We start from the raw sequence: 15,690 nt of genomic DNA on the forward strand, positions 1-15,690 counted from the left end.
CCCCAAATATACAGAATAAAGAAAGAATATTAAGAGCAGCTAAGGAAAAAAAGCCAAGTTACATATAATGGCAGACCTATCAGATTTACACCTGATTTTCATTTGAAACTCTGAAAGCCAGAAGGTCCTGGATAGATATTCTACCAACACTAATAGACCATGGATGCCAGCCCAGACTACTATACCAGGATAAGCTCTCAATCACTATAGATGGAGAAAACAAGATATTCCATGAATAAAATAGATTCAAGCTATACTTATCTACTAACCCAGCCCTACATAAAGTTTTGGAAGGAAAACTCGAACCCAAGAATTTAACTACAACCAGAAAAACATAGGCATTAGAAAATCCCTCTCTAACAACAGCCAAAAGAACAAAGGTGTGAAATTCCACACATAATTCCACTACCAACAACCATTGCAAATCGAAAAAAATGAGCAATCAATGGTCATTAATATCACTCAATATTAATGGCTTTAACTCACCCATAAAAAGACACAGGCTAGCAGAATGGATTAGAAGACAGAACCCATCCTTCTGCTGCATACAAAAAACACACCTCACCCACAAAGACAGACATTACCTGAGAGATAAAGGTGGGGAAAATTTTTCCAATCAAATGGACCAAAGAATCAAGCAGGGGTAGAAATCCTAATATCTAACAAATTAAACTTTAAAATATAATCAATCAAAGGAGATGAAGGAGGTCATTACATATTCATCACAGGTGAAATCCACGAAGATGAAGTGTGTATCCTGAACAACTATGCCCCAAATACAAAGGCATCCACATTTGTAAATGACGCATTACTTAAACTTCAATAACATATATAGCCCCACACACTTATAGTTGGAGATTTCAACACACCACTCTCACCACTAGACGGGAATACCAGACAGAAACACAACAAAGAAGCAAAGGGTCTAATAGAAGTAATGACCCAACTGGGATTAACAGACTTCTAAAGAATATTCCATCCACATAAAAAAGAATATACCTTCTTCTCACCACCACATGGAACCTTCACAAAAATCAACCACATACTTGGCAACATATCCAACCTCAGCATCATCAAGAAAATTGGAATAAATGCATAAATCTTATCAGACCACCATGCTTTAAAATTAGAATTCAAAACAATACAAATTGCAGAAAACCTACAAACTCGTGGAAATTGAATAATGCATAACAGCACCATTCCTATGTCAAAGAAGACATAAAAAATGAAATTAAAGACTTCCTAGGATTCTATGAGAATGAAGACACAACATACCCAAACCTATGGGATATTTTGAAAGCAGTGCTAGGGGGGAAGTTCATAACACGAAGTGCTGGAGAATAGTTAAACTAGAGAATTAACAGCACAGTTGAAAGCTCTAGAACACAAAGAAGCAAACTCCCCCAGGAGGAGTAGAAGTCAGGAAATAATCAAATTGTGGGCTGAAATCAATGAAGTGGAAAGTAGGAAAACAATACAAAAATCAAGGCAACGAAGATTTGGTTCTTTGTGAAAATCAACAAGATCGACAAACCTTTGTCCAAACTTACAAAACAACAGAGAGTGAACATGCAAACTAACAAAATCAGAAAAGAAAAGAGGGACATGACAACGGACTCTGAGGAACTTCAGAGAATCATCAGGTCATACTTTGAAAACGTGTACTCAACAAAATTCGAAAAATTGATGACTTCCTGGATAGCTATCACTTGACAAAACTAAATCAAGAACAGATAAACAATTTAAATAGATCTATAACCTCTATGGAAATAGAAGCAGTCGTCAAAAGTCTCCCAAACAAAAAAAGCACAGGTCCAGATGGCCTCAGTGCATAATTCTACCAGAAATTCAAAGAACAGCTTTTACCAATTCTTTTCAAAGAATTACACGACATAGAAGCAGAAGGGTCTTTGCCAAACTCTTTCTTTGAGGCTTCCATAACCTTGATCCTGAAGCCACACAAAGAAAGTGAACATCAGACCAATATCCCTCATGAACATAGAGGCAAAAATATTCAATAAAATACTTGCAAATAAGATCCAAGAACATATCAAGACTATCATTCAACACGAACAGTAGGTTTCATCCCAGGCATGCAGGCATGGTTCAAAATATGAAAATCCATCAAAATAATCCACCATATAAAGAAGCTGAAAAACATACTTACATGATCATCTCACTAGATACTGAAAAAGCCTTTGACAAAATGCAACACTCCTTCATGATAAAGGGCTTGGAGAGATCTGGGATAAAAAGAACATACTTAAACATAATAAAAGCTATATACATTAAACCAACAGCTTACCTCAAAATAAATGGACAGAAACTCAACGGAATTCCTCTAAAATCAGGAACAAAACAAGGCTGTCTACTGTCTCCATACCTTTGAAACATTGTAGTTGAAGTTCTAGCCATTGCCATACGACAACAAAAGGGTATCAAGTGGATACAAATAGGGAAGGAAGAAGTCAAACTTTCACTGTTTGCAAATGATATAATAGTTTACATATAATATCCAACGAACTCTACCAGGGAACTCATATAGCTGATTAACACCTTCAGCAATGTGCCAGGCTACAAGACCAACTCAAGAAAATCAGTAGCCTTACTATACACAGATGATAAAAGGGCTACATCACTCTTTACAATTGCCACAAAGAACATTAAATACCTTGGGGTAACGCTAACCAAACAAGTGAATGACCTGTATAACAAGAACTTTGAATCTTTAAAGAAAGAAATTTAAGAATCCCTCAGAAAAAGGAAAGATCTCCCATGCTCTTAGATAGGTAGGATCAATGTAGTAAAAATGGCAATCCTGCCAAAAGCAATCTACAGATTCAATGCAATCCTCATTAAAATCCCAGCACAATACATCATAGACCTTGAAAGAACAATAATCAATTTTGTATGGAAAAACATAAGACCCAGGATAGCCAAAAGAACCATGTTCAACAATGGCAACATCTGGAGGCATCACCATCCCAGACTTAAAGCTCTACTATAGAGCTATATTCCTGAAAACAGCTTGGTATTGGCGCAAAAATAGACAGGTAGACCAATGGAATCACATTGAAAACCCAGATATTAACCCACACATGAATGAACCTCTGATCTTTGACAAAGAAGCTAAAAATATACAATGGAATAAAGAGAGCATCTTCAACCAATGGTGCTGGCATAACTTGAGGCTGACATGTAGAAGAATGTGGATTGATCCATGTTTATCGCCATGCACAAAACTTAAGTCCAAATGGATCAAAGACCTCAACATAAATCCAGCCACACTGAACCTCTTAGAAGAGAAAGTGGGTGTTACCCTTGAACGACATGGTACAGGAGGCATCTTCCTGAACATAACATCAGTAGCACAGCAGTGATATCAACGATTATTAAATGGGACCTCCTGAACCTGAGAAGCTTCTATAAGGCAAAGCACACAGTCAGCAAGACAAAAAGGCAGCCTACAGAATGGTAAATAATATTCACTAACCCCACATCTGACACAGAGTTGATCTCCAAAATTTACAAAGAACTCAAGAAGCAAATCTCCAAAACACCAAAGTATCCAATTAAAAAGTAGGCTGCAGAAATAAATAGAGACTTTTCAACAGAGGAGTCTAAAATGGCTGATAGGCACTTGAGAAAGTGCTCAACATACTTAGCCATCCGGGAAATGCAAATCAAAACAACTCTCAGATACGATCTCACTCCTGTCAGAATGGCTAAAATCAAAAATTTCAACGACAATTTATGCTGGAGAGGATGTGGTAAATGGGGAATACTCCTCCATTTCTGGTGGGAGTGCCTACTGGTTGAGCCACTTTGGAAATCAGTATGGAGATTCCTCAGAAAAATGGGAATAAACCTACCACAAGACCCAGCAACTCCACTCTTAGGCATATATCCAAATGATGCCCATTCGTACAACAAGGATGTCTGCACCACTGTGTTCATAGCAGCATTATTTATAATAGCCGGAACTTGGAAGCAACCTAGATGCCCATAACCCGAAGAGTGGATAGAGAAAATATGGTACATATAAACAATAGAGTACTATTCAGCAGAAAAAATAATGGAATCATGAGATTCGCAGGCAAATGGATGACACTAGAAGAATCCATCCTGAGTGAGGTAACCCAGCCACAAAAATAGAAACATGGCATGTACTCTGTCATATATGGATTTTAGACATAGATCTGGGGAGTGCCAGCCTACAATCCTATGGCCAGAGAGTCTGGGAAACAGAAACTTCATTTAATGGCTGATCGAAGAAGAGGCAGACTCCCTTGGTTAAGTACTGAGCTGAACTCAAGAAAGCCAGTAACAGAGAGGGAAGACTGATGATCAAAGGGATTAAGACTGGGCTGGTTTAACCCCCAGAAATAGCTGACCAGACAAAGGTTAACTCTTGAATCCCAGGCATCAGCCTGGGAATCCAGCATGGGCCTGATCAAGACCCTCTGAATCTGGGTGTCAGTGAGGAGGCCTAGGTAATCTATTGAGCATTGAGCAGCAATCAGAACCCATCCCAAGTATACACATGGACTTTGGACTCCCATAGAACAGTGTGAGGTACACTCTCACCTTGAACTCTTGGGGAAGGGTCTAGGCCCTGCCCTATATGAAATGACAGACTATGGACACCCCCATGGAGGGCCTCACCCTACCTGGGGAAATGAGGGGATAATGGGGTGGGGTTGGGGGGAGGTCACGGGAGGAGGGGAGGGAAAGGGAGAGGGACCTGGAACTGACTTGTGAAGCAAAATTGTTTTATCTAAATTTAAACTGGAAAATAAAATTAAAAAAAAGAAAAGAAAGCCAGTAACATAGAGGGAGGACAGATGACCAAAGTAGTTAAGACTGGATAGGTTTAACCCCAGAAACAGCTAATTTGACAAGGGTTAACACTTGAATCCAACAGGGGACTGATCAAGAACCCTTGAGTGGGGGTGTCCGTGAGGAGGCCTAGGTAATCTATTGAGCTTTGGGCAGTATATCAGTATTCATCCCGAGTATACACATGGACAATAGACTCCCATCCAGCAATGTGAGATGAACTCTCACACTGCACTCATGGGAGGAGGGTCTAGGCCTTGCCATGGACGAAATGACAATCTATGGACACCCCCATGGAGGGCCTCACCCTCCTGTGGAAATGAGGGGATAATGGGGACATTAGGAGGAGTATACGGGAGGAGGGGAGGGAAAGTGAGAGGGAACTGGAACTGACTTGTGAACCAACCATGTTTGTAATCTAAATTTAAACTTACAAATAAAAAAATAATAATAAAAATGAAGTTACATGGGTAGATTCTCAGACAGTGTTGTGTCTTTATTTTCAAGAAGTTACACATATAGATACAAACACAGTGTTGTATCATTATTTTTCAATAAGATATACGTGTAGATTCTCAGACAGTGTTGTTTCGTTAATTTTCAATAAGTTACACATGTAGAATCTCACAGAGAGTCGTATCGTTACTTTTCAATAAGATATACATGTAGAATCTCAGACAGTGTTGTACATTTCGTATTCAAGTAGTTACACATGTAGTTTCTCACACAGTGTTGTATCGTTAGTTTTCAAATAGTTACACATGTTGTTTCTCACAGTTTTGTATCAATAGTTTTCAGTAAGTTACAGGTGTAGAATCTCAGACAGTGTTGTATCATTAATTTTCAGTACGTTTCTTGTGTTGATTCTCAAGACAGTGTTGTTTCCTTAGTTTTCAAGAAGTTACACTTATAGATTCTACAACAGTATTGTATGATTAGTTTTCAATACGTTACACGTGTAGATTCTCACACAGTGTTGTATCGTTAGGTTTCCTGATGTTAATAATGTAGTTTCTCACACAGAGTTATTTCATTAGTTTTCAAGAAGTTAGGCATTCAGTTTAGAACAGAGAATTGCATCGTTAGATTTCAAGATATTCTGAAGATATATTCTCACATAGTACTGTATCGTTAATTTTCAAGAAATTATGCACATAGATACCCACGCAGTATTGTATCCATTGTTTTTAAGAAGTTGCAATTGAAGATATTTTCACAGTGTTGTATCGTTAATTTTCAAGATATTTCGCATGTAGTTTCTCAAACAGTGTTGTGTCGTTAGTTTTTATTAGTTACACGTGGAGAATCTCACACAGTGTTGTATCGTTAGATTTCAAGAATTTACGTATAGAGATTCTCATTCAGTGTTGTATCGTTAGTTTGCAAGAAGTTACATGTGTGGATTCTCACACAGTATTGTATTGTTAGATTTCAAGTAGTTACATATATAGTTTCTCACACAGTACTGTATCGTTAGTATTCAATAAGTTACTAATATAGATTCTCACACAATGTTATATCGTTTCTTTTCAAGATGTTACTCACATAATTTCCCACAAAGTGTTGTTTCCTTGTTTTCCATAAATTACGTATATAGATATACAGGCAGCTTTGGATCATTATTTTCAAGAAGTTACGCATGTAGTTTCTAACACTGCGTTTTATCATTAGTTTTCAAGAAGTTACACATGTAATTTTTCACAGAGTGTTGCATCATTAGATTTCAAGAAGTTACAAGTTTAGATTCCCAGACAGTATTGTGTCATTTATTTGCAAGAAGTTATGCATATAGATTCAAACACAGAGTTTTATCGTTACTTTTCAATAAGATACACTTTTAGTTACTCACACATTGTTGTATAGTTAGTTTTCAATAAGTTATGCTTATAGAGTCTCACATAGTATTGTATCGTTAATTTTCTAGAAGTTACAAATGTATATTCTCAAGAGTGTTGTATACATAGTTGTCAAGATGGTACACGTGTAGATTCTCAAGAGAGTGTTGTGTCCTTAGATTTCAAGAAATTACACTTATAGATTCTAACACAATGTTGTATCATTAGTTTTCAATATGTTACACCTGTAGCTTCTCACACAGTGTTGTACCTTTAATTTTCAATGAGTTACACATGTAGATTCTCAGACAGGGTTTGTCTTTTATTTTCAAGGAGTTATGCATATGATATCTCACACAGTGTTGTATTATTTGTTTTCCAAGAAGTTACACGTGTGGATTTTCAGACAGTGTTATAACGTTAAGTTTCAATCAGTTCCATGTGTAGATACTCCGACTGTGTTGTATCGTTAGTTTTCAAGAAGTTACACTTATATAGTCTCACACAGTGTTTTATCTTTAATTTTCAATAAGTAACACGTGTAGAATCTCAGACAGTGTTGTGTCCTTTATTTTCAAGAACTTATGCATATAGACACAAACACAGTTGTATTTTTAATCTTCAATAAGATACACCTGTAGTTTCTCACACAGTTTTATATCAATTAGTTACACGTGTAGATACTCAGACAGTGTTGTTTCGTTAGTTTTCAATATGTTGCAGGTGCAGAATCTGACACACTGTTGTATCATGACTTTCAATAAGTTATGCCTGTAGATTCTCACATAGCATTGTATATTTAGTTTTCAATAAGTTACACGTGTAGATACTTACATAGTGTTATATATTTAGTTTTCAATAAGTTACACCTGTAGATTCTCACACAGCGTTGTGTTTTTAGTTTTGAAAAAGTTACAGGTGTAGAATCTCACAAAGTGTCATGTCGTTAGTTTTCAATAATGTACACGTGTAGAATCTCACACAGAGTTGTATCATTATTTTTCAATAAGATACACGTGTAGAATCACACACAGTGTTGTATCATTAGTTTTCAAGGAGTTACGCTTACAGATTCTCACAAAGTATTATATCATTAGTTTTCAATAAGTTACACCTGTAGATTCTCACACAGAATTTTTTCATTAGTTTAAAATATGGTACACGTGTAGAATCTCTCACAGCGTTGTATGATTAGTTTTCAAGAATTTACTCATATAGTTTCTCACAGAATGTTGTATCGTTACACTTCTCCATTCGCACACATTGTTGTATCCTTAGTTATTAATAAGGTACTCATGTAGATTCTCACACAGCGTTGTATCATTAGTCTTTGAAAAGGTACTCGTTTTGAATCTCACACAGCGTTGTCTCGTTAATTTTCAATAAGGGACACGTGTAGATTATCACCCAGAGTTGTAGCGTTAGTTTTCGATAAATTGCACGTCTAGAATCTCACACACTGTTTTATCGATAGCTTTTCATAAGTTATACCTGTTGATTCTCCCATAGATTTGTATCATTTGTTTTTAATAAGGTACACGTGTAGATACTTACACAGTGTTATATCTTTAGTTTTCAATAAGTTACACCTCTAGATTCTCACACAGTGGTGTGGTCGTTAGTTTTCAAAATGGTACACGAGTAGAATCTCACAAAGCGTTGTATTGTTAGTTTTCAATATGGTACACGTGTAGTTTCTCACACCGTGTTGTGTCAATAGTTCCCAAGAAGTTACACGAGTAGAATCTTAAACTGTGTTGTATCTTTTTTTAGAAGCCTTCATCAAAATCTCCCAAACAAAAAAATCCCAGGCCCAGATGGCTACAGTGCAGAATTCTCCCAGAAATTCAAAGAAGAGTTAACACCAATACTCCTCAAAGTATTCCACACAATACAAGCAGGAGGCTCACTGTCAAACTCTTTTTATGAGGCTACAATTACCTTGATAACCAAGCCACACAAAGACACAACTAAGAAAGAAAACTATAGAACAATTTCACTCATGAACATTGATGCAAAAATACTCAATAAAATACTAGCAAACCGGATTCAAGAACACATGAAAAATCATCCACCATGATCAAGTAGGCTTCATCCCAGGAATGCAGGGATGGTTCAACATTAGAAAATCTATCAATGTAATCCACAATATAAACAAAATGCAAAAAATACCCCATGATCATCTCACTAGATGCTGAAAAAGCCTTTGACAAAATCCAGCACCCCTTCATGATAAAGATCCTAGAGAGATCAGAGATAACAGGAACATATCTGAATATAATAAAAGCAATATACAGTAAACCAACAGCTAACACCAAAGTAAATGGAGAGAAACTCAAACAATTCCTCTAAAATCAGGAACAAGACAAGACTGTAGATTCTGACACAACTTTGTATCCTTTGTTTTCAACACGGTTCTCGTATCGAATCTCATACAGCGTTATATCTTTAGCATTCAATAAGGTACACGTGTAGAATTTCACACATCGTTGTATCCTTAGTTTTCAATAAGTTGCACGTGTAGATTGTCACACAGATTTGCCGCAATACTTTTCAATAAGTTACAGGTGTAGAATCGCACACAGTGTTGGATCATTAGTTTTCAATATGTTACACCTGTAGATTCTCACACAGTGTTGTGTCGTTAGTTTTCAAAATGGTACACGTGTAGAATCTAACACAGCATTGTATAGTTAGTTTTCAATAAGGTACACGTTGAGATTCTCACACAGCTTTGTATCATTTGTTTTCAAGAACTTACACATGCTAGTTTCTCACACATTATTGTATCGCTTGTTTTCATGTAGTTACACTTATAGATTCTCACATATTGTTGTATCGTTAGTTATCAATAAGGTAAACATGTAGATCCTCACAGAGTGTTGTATCATTAGTTTTCGATTAGGTATGCGTGTTGAATCTCACACGGCGTTGTATCATTAATTTTCAATAAAGTACATGTGTAGATTATCACACAGCATTGTGTCTGCAGTTTTCAAGAGGGTAGAAGTGTAGTTTCTCACACAGTGTTGTATCGTTAGTTTTCAATAAGTTATGCTTACAGATACTCACAAAGTATTGTATCGTTAGTTTTCAATAAGTTACACTTGAAGATTCTCACACAGCGTTGTATCATTAGTTTTCAAGAATTTATGCAAGTAGTTTCTCACTTAGTGTTGTATTGCTTGTTTTCAATAGCTACACTTACAGATTATCACACATTGTTGTATCGTTAGTTTTCAATAAGGTACATGTGTAGTTCCTCACACAGTTTTGTATTGATGGTTTTCAAGCTGTATCGCTTAAGATTTACATACAGTGTTGTGTTGTTAGTTTACAATAAGATACGCATATAATTTCTCACACAGTATTTTATCGATAGTTTCCAAGTAGTTACACATGCAGATTCTCACACAGTGTTGTATCGTTATTATTGAAGAAGTAACACGTGTAAATTCTCACACAGTGTTGTATCATTAGGTTTCAATAAGTTGCAGGTGTAGATTCTCACACAGTATTGTATCATTAGTTTTCAAGTAATTACACATGTATATTTTCACACAGTGTTGTGTTGATAGTTTCCAAGGAGTTACACGGGTAGATTCTTACAATGTGTTGTATCGTTAGTTTTCAACAAGTTACTCATGTAAATACATAAACAGTGTTGTACCTGCAGTTTTCATTCAGGTACACCTGTAATTCTCACACAGAATTTTTTCGTTCTGTTTTCAATATGGTACATGTGTAGAATATCACACAGCTTTGTATCGTTCGTTTTCAAGAATTTATGCAAGTAGTTTCTCACACAGTGTTGTATCGCTAATTTTCAGGTAGTTACACTTATAGATTCTCACAAAGTTTTGTATCAGTAGTTTTCAAAAAATTATGAATGTGTTATCTCACACAGCGTTGTATCGTTAATTTTCAATAAGATACATGTGTAGATTATCACACAGTGTTGTATCGTCAGTTTTCAAGAGGGTAGAAATGTAGTTTATCACACAGTATTGTCTCGTTATTTTTCAAGAAACTATGCCTACAGATTCTCACAAAGTATTGTATCATTAGTTTTCAGTAAGTTACAGGTGTAGAATCTCAAACAGCGTTGAATCCTTAGTTTTCAATATGTTACTCATGTAGATTATCAGACAGAGTTGTAGCGTTAGTTTTCAATAAGTTACACGGGTAGAATCTCAGACAGTGTTGTGTCGTTTGTTTTCAGTAATATACACGTTTGTATTCTCACACAGCGTTGGGACATTAGTTTACAAAAGGTGCATGTGTAGAATCTCACACAGCGTTGTATTGTTAGTTTTCAATAGGGTACATTTGTAGAATCTCACACAGAGTAGTATCGTTAGTTTTCAAGAAGTTACACATGTAGATCCTCAAACAGTGTTGTTGATGGTTTTCTAGAAGTATCACATACAGATTCTCACACAGCAATGTTTTGTTAGTTTTCAAGAAGTTACGCGTGTAGTTTCACAAACTGTGTTGTATTGATAGTTTCCAAGAAGTTACACATGTAGTTTCTCACACAAGGTTATGAGGCTAGTTTTGAAGAAGTTACATGTGTAGATTCTTACACAGTGTTATAACGTGAGTTTTCCATAAGTTACAAATGTACTTTCTCACACAGTGTTGTATCATTAGTTTTGAATAAGTTGGACGTGTTGATTCTCACACAGTGTGGCATAGTTAGTTTTCAAGAAGTAAGGCATGTAGTTTCTAACACAGTGTTGTATCGCTAGTTTTCAAGTACTTACACTTATAGATTCTTACAGAGTGTTGGATCATTAGATATCAATATGCTACACGTGTAGATTCTCACAAAGCATTGTATCGTTAGTTTTCAAAAAGGTAGACCTGTAGTTTCTCACACAACATTGTATCGTTAGTTTACAAGAAGTTATATTTACAGACTCTCACAAAGTATTGTATCGTTAGTTTCAATAAGTTACACGTGTAGATTCTCACACAGTGTTGTATCTTTAGGTTTAAGAAATTATGCATGTAGTTTCTCACACAGTGTTGTGTCGATAGTTTCCAAGAAATTACACTGGTAAATTCTTAAACTGTTTTGTGTCGTCAGTTTTCCAGAAATTACACATGTATATTCTCACACAGTGTTGTGTTGATATTTTCCAAGAATTTACACGGGTAGATTCTCAAACTGTGTTGTATCGTTAGTTTTCAATAAGGTACACGTGCAGAATCTCACACAGCATTGTATAGTTAGTTTTCAATAAGGTACACATGTAGAATCTCACACAGAGATGCGTTGTTAGTTTTCAATAAGGTACACATGTAGATTCTCACACAGCGTTGTATCATTTTCTTTCATTAAAGTACAGGTGTTGAATCTCACACAGCATTGTATTGTTAGTTTTCAATAAGTTAAACGTGTAGATTCTCACATATCTTTGTATCGTTAATTTTCAATAAGTTACACTTGTTGAATCCCACACAGCATTGTATTGTTAGTTTTCAATAAGGTACAATTGTAGATTATCACATAGCGTTGTATTGTTAGTTGGCAATAAGTTGCACGTGTACAATCTCACACAATTTTTTATCGTTAGTTTTCAATAGGTTACACCTGTAGAATCTCTCATAGCGTTGTATCTTTAGTTTTCAATAAGTAACAAGTGTATATACTTACACAATGTTGTACCTTTATTTGTCAATATGTTACACCTATAGATTCTCACACAGATTTTATTGCTAGTTTTCAATAAGGCACACGTGTAGATTCTCGCACATCTTTGTATCGTTAGTTTACAATAAGTTACACTTGTTGAATCCCACACAGCACTGTATTGTTAGCTTTTAATAAGGTACACTTGTAGATTATCACACAGCGTTGTATTGTTAGTTGGCAATAAGTTGCACATGTACAATCTCACACACTTTTGTATCATTAGTTTTCAATAGATTACACGTGTAGATTCTCTCACAGCGTTGTATCTTTAGTTTTCAATAAGTAACAAGTGTATATACTTACACAATCTTGTATCTTTATTTGTCAATATGTTACACCTATAGATTCTCACATAGTTTGTATTGCTAGTTTTCAATAAGGTACACGTTTAGAATCTCACACAGCGTTGTATCGATAGTTTTAAAGAAGTTACTCATGTAGTTCCTCACACAGTATTGTATTGACTGATTTCAAGAAGTATCACTTATAGTTCCTCACACAGAGTTGTTTCGTTAATTTTCAACAAGTTATACATGTAGTTTCTTACATAGTGTTGTATCGATAGTTTCCAAGAAGTTACACATGTGGTTTCTCACAAAAGGTTATAAGGCTAATTTTGAAGAAGTTACATGTGTAAAATCTCACACTGTGTTATATCATTTGCTTTCCAGTAGTTGCACTTATAGTTTCTCACACAGTGTTATATCGTTAGTTTTCAATAAGGTAAACGTGTAGATACTCACACAGCGTTGAATCGTTAGTTTTCAATAAGTTACTCCTGTAGATTATCACACAGAGTTGTAGCGTTAGTTTTCAATATGTTACATGTGTAGAATCGCACACAGTGTTGGATTGTTAGTTTTCAATGTGTTACACCTGTAGATTCTCACACAGCATTGAATCAATAATTTTCACTAAGGTATACGTGTAGAATCTCAAACAGCGTTGTATCTTTAGTTCTAAATAAGGTTCACGTGTAGAATCTCAAACCGTGTTGTATCTTTAGTTTTCAAGTATTTACACATGTAGTTTCTCAAAAAGTGTTGTATCACTTGTTTTAAAGTTGTTACACTTATAGATTCTCACACATATTTGCATTGTTAGTTATCAATAAGTAACACAAGTAGATTCTCACAACAGTGTTTTATCGTTAGTTTTCAATAAGGTTCACATATAGAAAGTCACACAGCATTGTATCTTTAGTTATCAAGCATTTACCAATATAGTTTCTCAAAAAGTGTTTTATCGCTTGTTTTCAAGTAGTTACACTCATAGATTCTCACACATAGTTGTATTGTTAGTCATCAATAAGTTACACATGTAGATTCTCACACTGTGTTTTATCCTTAATTTTCAAAAACAACACGAGTAGAATCTCACACAGCTTTGTATTGTTAGTTTTCAAGAATTTACCCATGTAGTTTCTCCCTAGTGTTGTATCGCTTGTTTTCAAGAGGTATCGCTTACAGATTCTCACACAGAATTATTTCGTTAGTTTTCTACAAGGTACAAATGTAGTTTCTCACACAATGTTATAAGTCTATTTGAAGAAGTTACATGTGTAGATTATCACACAGTGTTATGACGTTAGTTTTCCATATGCTACACATGTAGTTTCTCACACAGTATTTTATCGTTTGTTTTCAATAAGGTACACGTGTAGATACTCACACAGCGTTGTATCATTACTTTTCAATATGGTACATGTGTAGATTCTCGCAGAGTGTTGTATCATTAGTTTTCAAGATGTTACACATATAGTTTCTCATACAGTGTTGTATTGATGGTTTTCAAGGTGTATCACATAGGATTTGCATACAGTGTTGTGTGGTTAGTTTTCAATAAGATATGCATGTATTTAATCACACAGTGTTGTATCGATAGTTTCCAACAAGTTACACAGGTAGATTCTCACACAGTGTTATATCGTTAGTTTTGAAGTAGTAACAGGTGTAGATTCTGACACAGTGTTGTATCGTTAGTTTTCAAGAAGTTACATGTGTAGTTTCTCACACAGTGTTGTGTCCTCAGTTTTCAATAAGTTATACATGCAGATTCTCACACAGTGTTGTATTGTTTGTTTCAAGAAATTATGCATGTAGTGTCTCACACAGTTTTGTGTCGATATTTTCCACGAAGTTACATAGGTAGATTCTCAAACTGTGTTGTATCGTTAGTTTTCTATAAGGTACAGGTGTAGATTCTCACACAGCATTGTATCATTAGTTTTCAATAAGTTACAACTATATATAATCACACAGCTTTGTATTATTAGTTATCAATAAGGTACACCCAAAGATTCTCACATAGTCTTGTATCGTTAGTTATCAATAAGTTCCACGTGTAGAATCGCACACAGTTTTGTGTGGTTGTTCTTAATTATTTACAGGTGTAGCTACTTACATAGTGTTGGATCCTTTGAATTCAATAAGTTACACGTGTAGCTTCTGTCACAGCTTTGTATCGTTAGTTATCAAAAAGGTACACTTGTAGATTCTCACACAATGTTGTATCGATAGTTTTCAATAAGGTGCACGTGTAGAACCTCACACATTGTTGTATCATTAGTTTACAATAAGTTACACCTGTAGATCCTCAAACAGCGTTGTGTCATTAGTTTTCAATAAGGTACATGTACAGAATCTCAAAAAGCATTGTCTTGTTAGTTTTCAGGAAGCTACGCATGTAGTTTCTCACACAGTGTTGCATGGCTTGTTTTCAAGTAGTTACACTTATAGATTCTCACAGACTTTTGTATCTTTAATTTTCATGAAATTACGCATGTAGTGTCTTGCACAGTGTTGTATCGATATTTTCAAGAATTCACACGGGTATATTCTCAAACTGTGTTATATTGTTAGTTTTCAATAAGGTACACGTGCAGATTCTCAAACAGTGTTGTATCAGTTGTTTTCAATAAGTTACACCTGTAGATTCTCAAACAGCTTTGTATCGTTATTTTTCAATAAGGTACACGTGTAGAATCTCAAACTTCGTTATATCGTTATATTTCAAAATAGTACACGTGTAGAATCTCAAACAGCGTTGAATCGTTTGTTTTCAATAAGTTACACGTGTAGATTATCACACAGATTTGTAGCGTTATTTTAAAATAAGTGACATGTGTAGCATCACAAACAGTGTTGTGCTGATTGTTTTCACTGATATACACTTGTATATTCTCACACAGTGTTCGATTGTTAGTTTTCAATAAGTTACACCTATAGATTCTCACACAGCATTGTATCCTTAGTTCTCAAAATGGTACAGGTGTAGAATCTCACACAGCATTGTTTCTTTAGTTTTCAAGAAGCT

Source organism: Mesocricetus auratus, unplaced genomic scaffold, assembly GCF_017639785.1.
Source record: "Mesocricetus auratus isolate SY011 unplaced genomic scaffold, BCM_Maur_2.0 Super-Scaffold_100035, whole genome shotgun sequence".
NCBI classification, from domain to species: Eukaryota; Metazoa; Chordata; class Mammalia; order Rodentia; family Cricetidae; genus Mesocricetus; species Mesocricetus auratus.